The 7323-nt window shown below is 41.5% G+C and overlaps 1 long non-coding RNA gene across 1 annotated transcript; it reads left to right on the top strand.

Annotated features, from left to right (window-relative positions):
* Positions 1–3665: 3665 nt before the first annotated feature.
* Positions 3666–6385, top strand: LOC125296734. The gene is made up of 3 exons (XR_007193843.1): positions 3666–3997; positions 6034–6164; positions 6345–6385. It is a non-coding gene; the product is annotated as an uncharacterized LOC125296734 (long non-coding RNA).
* The last annotated feature ends 938 nt before the right edge of the window (positions 6386–7323 follow it).

Genomic DNA, 7323 nt, shown 5'->3' with positions numbered 1-7323 from the left:
ACTCAAAATGTTTTTGTTTATGCCATTTCAATAACTTCACATCTTGCTCAAAATAATAAAAAGAAACTTAAAAAGACATTCTTGTTCAAGAAACCTTACATATTCTATAAGCATGACTATATGTAGACCAAAAAGGACATCATACTGGCTACACATTGAATATGTGAAAATGTGAGATATTCACACCAAATGTGTTTGAAGCTAATTAGCTAAATAATTTGCTTTATGTCAGTTCCTTTTTAGATGCAGAAATTTCACAAATCAATTTTACTACCCACTCTGGTGAGAGGTTACACGTTTTTGAGAGATAAGGCGGCATCGTTCTTATCTCTGTCTGCCATGACAAGTATAACTCTTCAAGTATAACTGCATCTCTCTGACCAAAAACATTTCAACATGAGCCTTTCAGTCATATCAGAGGACTGATCTGAAAGCACTCTCTTGGCAGTGACTGCAAGCAGCTCGCTAATGTGTTTTGTGGCCACCAATTCATCTGGCTGACCAAGGATGCGAGAGCCTTACCGTACATCGACTAATATTCTCTTGTCCGGTGGAATGTGTGCTGTAGCCATGTGTACAGGGGTATTTTCAATGAGTAGGGCCAGAGTGGCATTTGTTAAAGGAGATCAAAATGCATATACATTTCATAATAGAAACCTAAGGGCAATGTTTATGTAAACACGAAACTCAGCCCATTTTGTTTTCAGAGCTTGATGAAAATCCCAGACTATATTCTTCATAGCTCTGGAGTCAAGTTTTTCTTGCAGATGCCCACATGGAAGAGGCCAGCGTAGTGGCTGCATAGTGCCCGGCTGGCACACAGTAGGGCTGTGGCACCTTAACAGTGTCACTGTGCCGGATGTGTCCTCTCGTGCCTAGGGGATGACGTGGCCGGCACAGCTGACTTTGGGAACCTTTAATCTCAGGCACTAGGCCAGCAGTGTGTGTGCTCAGAGTGTGTGTGTGAGAGAGAGACAGGTCGGGATGAGGGGCTGAGGGGAAATTGCAGGCACATGGAGCTGGTGTGTTTGTATCTGAAAAATATGAAGTGAAAAACATCTTGATCCTTATTAAACCTAGCCTAAACCTGATAGTGGCTTCAGCTTGTAGCTTTCCCTCTGGTGCTGAAGGAGGACAGCATTGGCATTTCCTTTGACTGCGGCTCGGCCCATGTCCTGTGGAGTACTTTGGTGGTGTCACGTCAGAGCCGGTGAACGTCACTTTTGAATGTCCTTTCAGCGTCCACGCATCTGGGCATGGTCAGCTCTCTCAGACCTTCACACATAGGTGCCGACACTCCGCCTTCGACATTCCATTCCATTCCAATACTTTAAAAACATTTTTTATCAGGTTTCTTGGCCAAGTATACTTGCGTAGCCTATACAAGGAATTTGGTCTCTGCATTTATCCCATCCGTGAATAAGTGAACACACAGAGCACACAGTGAACACACAGTGAGGTGAAGCACACACTAACCCGGAGCAGTGAGCTGCCTTCCTACAACGCCGCTCAGGGAGCAGTGAGGGGTTAGGTAGCACTTCAGCCGTTCCTACTGGTCGGGGATCGAACCGGCAACACTCTGGTTACAAGCCCGAAGCCCTAACTAGTAGGCCACGACTGCCCCCTATGCCCACTGCACAACTCTTTCACCACCACCTTGTAGATTACAATTCAGTTGTATTTTTATTTCAGTTGTATTGCAATCAAATCTATTCTTTATCGAATGCTTGTCAGTTAAACATTTCAGCGCTGGTGTGCATGGGCAAGTGACAGGACGTGTCATCATGCTTTGTCAGTGTATGGAGAGCAGTATAGGTTTTACTTATCACACAACAGTACCTTATGCATGATTGTATTTCATTTTCATTGGATTGCATGATTGCTCATTCCCAGCATTGTTGTGTGTCCATGTCTTTCCAGAGAAAGCCTTCCTTTCTCAAGGGGGTTGAATCCAACGGTGGCATGTGCATGTCTCTTAGTTGTTATATTGGACTAGTTTATTAGGGACTGTTCGTTATTTATTTAAGGGGCTACCGGAGGAATTTTGGGAGCGTTAGTCAAAAAAGACGTGACCCTCCCTCGCCAGCAAGAATTTTTTATATGACCCTCCAAAGTGATTGAGAAAAAACGCATGACCCTCCCCAACAATTTATTGATGCCTTCTGTACTGGGTCAATTTGGGAGCTTGCATGCTACCACTACTTCCTTCAAATGTCTTGAAAAGGCTGTCACAAATAATCACCGGGACCTAAACATACCTTTTTCCGGGTTTATCACGTATTTTTAACTTTTTCACCCGCTGTCTTAGGAGGAGCTGCAGGGCCGTCGCAAGGGGGTGCGAGGCCCTGTGCGAACTTGACAGGTGCGAGGCCCTTTTCACACTGTAAAAAATGAATCCTGGTGCCAAGGAAATTACACACAAAAAATCAAGTATGACTTAATTTCTTGAAGCAGTCGCCTTAAAAAAATAACTATTATGTTTTCCCCAAATAAATCAACTACATTTGCGAAAATATATTCAGAGAAAATGTTCCCTAAAAGAATTGGGGAAATTGCACAATTTCTCGCTGATAAATGTGCAGCCTTTTCCTCAAATATTTTGAACATCTGAAAAACGTCCTTCAGTTGAGATTTTGAAACGAATGCCTCGAAGACGGACGCCATTGAAGTTCAGCATGGAATAGTAAAAGGTAAAGTATTTTGTTCCTGCTACTTGTGAAAGCTAGCATGAAACCTACTACAAATATACAATTAAGTAATGTCACATCACAGGTATATATTTTCATACCAACGTGTTTGACCTACTAGGAAATATTGGTGAAGTTAGCTTAACAGTAGCAAGGTCGCTAACGTTAGCTGTAGAAAGCTAGCTGCTACTCAGATGGTTGGTAAACTAACCAGCAAGCTAACCTTAACCGGTAGGTTATATTATAACCTTATCAATTTCAAATGGCCAAGTTTATAATCATTTGTAATACTTGGGACACTCTAAACTGACATTAATATATTATTGAGCTCGAATTTTATGTCTTAATCTTTTGTAACGAATTTGAAAATGGTTGGTTGGAATTTTAATAGCCACTGAGGGAATAGCTAACATGCTAACGTAGCTGGTTAACATTAGGTAGCCAGGACTCCACTGTTCTAAGCGATCTAGTGTGGTGTCAAATGCTTGTCTGGCACTAAGGGATCTGTTGACTGACTAATAACGTTAGCTGAGACCACCAGGGCATTCTTTTAGGCATTTGTAGCATACACGCGTGGTGTAAGGTAACTGTTAGTGTTGTTGGTTAAGGTTAGGTGCATTGTCCATTCTCAGTAATAGTATTGATATTAGTTAAGTGTCTGTTGGTTTTATTTGGGTTATTTAGCGATTATGTTAACATATTTGAACACAAACACTTCTGTTTGTCTCATGGTTAAAACATTTGGTAGCCTACATGGTAAATGATGTCAGGATGAATTTTGGAAGTCCTTTGCTAGTTAAGTTAGTTGATATACTGCTGATAGTCAATTGTGGTTCTTGTGTTTATATAATTATGGATTTGTTTGTTTTAACAGGGTTGGCAAAATGCTCATCAAGGTCCAGTACCGTGGACTAAAAAGTACCTCAAACTGCAGCCTGGTTTTCTTATGAAAGTTTCATTAAAGAAGGTAAGGTTTTATGTGAGCTTAGCTAATAAATTTAAAATCCATGTTTGCATGCATCTGATATCAGATCACTTGGCCAGTGGGTAAGGTAAAAAAAGATTTTGTTACCCTTTAGTTGAATTAAATTAACTAAAATTGGAAACTGAATTTCTTAAATTCTTAAAGCAACCCTTTAAGATTCCAATTTTGTGTTTTTGCAGAATTTGTGCCAGCAGGTTCTTCTACTCTAAATTCTTCACTTTTCTGAAGTGATATGGAGAGGTCCTCTTCAAACAAGGGGCATCAATCTCCTGGTGCAGGAGAGAACACCTCTGCCATAGGGGATGCAGCAGAAAAGGCCAAATGGGTGAGCATTTAAAATTAAAATCTCACTAGGAAAAATCCTTGTCTGTCCTCCAAATGCGGAAGCCTGGCCGTGTTCGGTAGTGTCAAATCAGCGGGACGCGTTCAATCTTGCAGCACTACACAGATCTGGCTGAACGTAAGGCATGTTTTTTAGATTCAGCCAGATCTGCTTGCAGATCCAGTGCTGCAAGATCGAACGCGCCCGCTCATTTGGCGTTAACGGAACACGAATTTAGGCAATTTTCTTCCTTCAGATACAGGTCTTGTTATAATCTCCCTGTACACTTTCAAAAGTTTATAACACTTTAGTTTGTCTGTAGAGACCCTCACCACACTACCAAGTGTAATCATATTTTGAGCACTGCCAGTGGTTTAAAATAGTGTTTGTTTTTTCAACATGCTTGCTGCCCCCTTAACTTTCACTGTAGCCTATGCTGCTGTCTGTGTTGCAGTCTTGCTCAAAACTCCACCAATTAACACAATTTAACTCATCTGCAAACTTGACAAACTAGGACTCAGTACCTACCTCTGCAACTGGCTACTGGACTTCCTCTGTCAGAGGCCCCAAGTAGTACGTGTTGGCAACAATACCTCAAGCAGCATCACACTGAGCACAGGGGCCCCCCAAGGCTGCGTGCTCAGTCCGCTGCTCTTCACCCTGCTGACGATGACTGCACTGCAACCTACAGCAACAATCACATAGTGAAATTTGCTGGCGACACAACTCTGGTGGGTCTCATCACCAAGGGCGGCGAGACTCAATACAGGTTGGAGGTCGACCATCTGACCACGTGGTGCAGGGACAACAACCTCCTGCTGAGCGTCAGCAAGACCAAAGAGATTGTTGTTGACTTCGGGAGAGGTCACACCCAACACCTGCCACTGACCATCGGCGGTGCTGTGGTGGAGAGCGAGCAGCACCAAATTCCTGGGGTGCACATCAGTGAAGACCTCTCCTGGACCACCAACACTGCATCACTGGCGAGAAGAGAGCTCAGCTCGCCGCCTGTACTTCCTCGCGAAAACTCAGGCGAGCAAGTGCTCCACCAGCCATCATGACCACATTCTACCGAGGCACCATTGAGAGCATCCTCTCCAGCTGTAACGCCTGTGTGGGCGGAAGCTGCACTGAATACAACAGGAAAGCCCTGCAGCGCATAGTGAACACAGCTGGAAGGATCATTGGTGCTTCACTCCCCTCCCTGAAGGACATTTACACCACCCACCTCACCCGCAAGGCGACCAAAATTGTGAGTGATGCAAGTCACCCCGCTCACAATCTGTTTGATCTACTGCCCTCTGGGAAGAGGTACAGAAGCCTGCGCCCCCCACTACCAGACTCACTAACAGCTTCATACACCAAGCTGTAAGGATGCTGAACTCTCTCCCTCCTCTCCCCCCTCCACCCTCAGCTACATAACATCCTGGACATTGGACCCACAATGGCCGCCTGCACTACTCCACCTGCACACTTGAACACTTGCACACTTGTACACTTTACAACTTGGTGTTGTTGTCCTGAAAACACAACACTTCTGCTGCTCTTACATAACTTGCACCACTATGCCACTTTCTTTATTACTTAGGTCAAACAGTATTTTATAGTATTTTACAGTATTTGCACTAGTATTTTATTGACTGTCTATGCACAATTTCAACAAAATTTTGCTGCTCTTATTTTTTCATTATTATTATATCTGCCCTCTTATTTACTTATTTACTTACTTTTTGTTTACTTGAATGTTATGTTTGTCTGTGGACTTAAAATTGGTCAAATATGTCTTGTCTTCACCGTGGGATAGTGAGAAACGTAATTTCGATCTCTTTGTATGTCTGGAACATGTGAAGAAATTGACAATAAAGCTGACTTTGACTTTGACTTTGACTTTGACAATTTTGCTACCACACTACCATAAATATACCCTAGGTTGTTTGTGCTCTTGAGTTACACTTTAATACATTTCCTGTGTTTTTAGAGGGTGCAGGTAAGTTTTCTTTACAAGTGTATCACCGTTATTGTTTCTCTTTTACTGATAGATGGTCCAGGAGGTTCTGGAGAAGAGTTCAGGAGGAGAGGAAACAATGGAGGAGTAAAAGAGATTGAGCACCTTGACACACTGCACAAGACGGCATCATATCCTGGTCAGCCACATTGTTGAAATGCATGGGTATGTTTTGTTTTGTAATGTGAAAAAACAAAGTAGAAGCATTATTGTGCACATATAGCCTCTCACACAACTTGCCTGCAGCGTGACAAGAAAAAACTAAATTTGGTAGTAGAATTGTTGTGTAAAAACAATTTTGAACTGATGTTTGTCCTTCTTTACACTTCTCTCATCTTCTTAAAGGAACTCTGGATCTCATTCATAGTCAGCATTGGGTCCTTGGTTACCTGTCTGACCAAGGCCCCTTTGTCCCAGGATTACTCAGTTTGGCTTGCATTTTTTGCGGGAGAGTTGGAGGATTTTGTGTAGATGTTGATGAAGATGATATGTTTGTTATATCTCTGTCAGTCGTCTGAATATTTTTAAATGTTTTTTTTAAATGCCCAAGCTATTGTTATTTTTTTTTCCTCAACGTCAGGTTTAATTTACACTGAATAAATGCTGTTAAATGAAATACTGACTCTCTAATTGTGTATATACACCACATCCTTTAAAATGTATAGTAATAGACTTATTTAAAACATGCATAACTGCTCAAAATAAGTGAGGCAACTATATTACACGTGATTTTATCATGCGATATTAACCAGAAAAAAATCAGGGAAATTTCCTTGATTTATTTTGAATATGCTTAATTGCATTGAGATATTTTACACAATTTGTTTTTGTATACATGAATAATTTAAGTACATTTCCATGATTTGTTAAAATCTATATTCTTAAAAATAATAGGGTTATATTTTTCCCTAATATGTTCACGTGTAATAAGTTGCCTCATTTTTTTCATGCATTCCTACTGTGTCATTTTTTACAGTGCACGTACATGCATAAAATCATACTTTACACGTAGCCTACTGTCGGTGAATTTTAAGTAGGCTAATAGGCTACACCAGCTTGTCTTTAAGAGGGGAAATTGTATAGCCTATAACATTAGCTGAGTCAAATATTTGGCAGCCGGATAAGCCGTTTATCAGGCCTAGGCTACATCACGAAACCAAATAGTGTAACAAAGGCGAACACTGTGCTGAACGCTATTTGTCAATGAGCAGAAACACACACGACATTCAAACTATTGATAAGATGTGCACTATGGTCTGAGGCTAACATTGGACAAATAAATGACATTCACTCGCCATATCCTGACTCAGAAAAAAACAAACAT

The sequence above is a fragment of the Alosa alosa genome, chromosome 6 (assembly GCF_017589495.1).
Source record: "Alosa alosa isolate M-15738 ecotype Scorff River chromosome 6, AALO_Geno_1.1, whole genome shotgun sequence".
NCBI classification, from domain to species: domain Eukaryota; kingdom Metazoa; phylum Chordata; class Actinopteri; order Clupeiformes; family Clupeidae; genus Alosa; species Alosa alosa.
This window is presented reverse-complemented; position numbering and strand designations above follow the sequence as displayed.